The following is a 1224-nucleotide window of genomic DNA, read 5'->3' on the forward strand; positions in this document are numbered from 1 at the left end:
TCGACGCCGCGCCGTCGCTCGACGCCGGGAGCAGGTGGAGCGGCTCGAGCGGCCGGCCGTCGCGCGCGACGGCGTCGCCGGCGCGCGCGAGCGGGTCGAGCGCCAGCGACGCGCCCGGGTCGAGCGCCGCGGGCTCGCCGGCGACGAGCACGCGCAGGGGCACGCCCGTGCCGTTGACGACGTCGAGGCGCGGCCGCGGCCGCGGCGCGGGCTCCGCGTCGCGCGCCGCGGCGATCGCGGCCTCGAGCCGCGCGGCCGCGGCCGCGAGCGCGCCGACGGCCGCCGCGTCGACGTCGCCGAGGGCTAACCTCAAACTCGTCGCCGCGCCGTCGCTCCGCAGCTGGCCGCAGACGCCGCAGGGCCCGCGGAGCGCGCCCGCGAAGGTTTCCGCGGCCTCGTCGTACGCGTCCAACGCCGACACGGACGCGGTGACCGCCACGGACGACGCGGCGCCGCCGTTCGACTGGCCGTCGGCGCGCGCGTCCTTGAGCGTCGCCGCGAGCGCCGGCGCCGCGCCCGCGTCGCTCCGGTCGGAGAAGACGACGCGGAGGTCGCCGTCGACGCGGAACGCCGCCGCGGACCGCCCGCCGGCCGCCGCGGCGCCGCGCGCGCCGCCCGCGAGGCCCGCGGCGACGTCGGCGACGACGGCGACGTCGCGGGGGCTCGCGTAGACGCGCATGGCGCCCCCGCGGCCGGCGACGGCGGCGTCGACGACCGGCGGGTCGCGCGTCGCCCGCACCGTCGCGTCGACGGCGTCGACGAGCGCGACGCGGTCCGGCCCCCGCGCGCGCGCCACGGCGACGCCGGCGGCGTCGACGGCCGTCGTCGCCGCGTCGCGCGTCAGCGCGACGCGCCCCGTCGACGCGACGACGGCGTCTCCCGCGGCGCCGGCGAGGGACACGTCCGCGGCCGCGAGCGCGACGCGGAGCGCGGCCCGCGGCCGCGGCGCCGCGAAGAGGTCGAGCGACTCGAGCGGGTCCGGGCCCGGCACGCCGAGCAGGACCCACTTCGTCGCCGCGGCGCCGCGCGCGACGTCGCCCGCGACGGCGCGGGCCGCCTCCGCGAGCGCTGGTGTTGTGGTGCCGGACACAGCACCAAGGTCCAGCGCGACGTCGACGGGCGCGTCCGCCGCCGCCGGGTCGCCGACGGCCAGCGAGAAGCCGGCGACGTCCAGGGCACCGTCGCCCGCGGCGACGCGGAGCGCGGAGCCCGCGGCCTCGACCT

Source organism: Aureococcus anophagefferens, assembly GCF_000186865.1.
Source record: "Aureococcus anophagefferens unplaced genomic scaffold AURANscaffold_34, whole genome shotgun sequence".
NCBI lineage: Eukaryota > Pelagophyceae > Pelagomonadales > Pelagomonadaceae > Aureococcus > Aureococcus anophagefferens.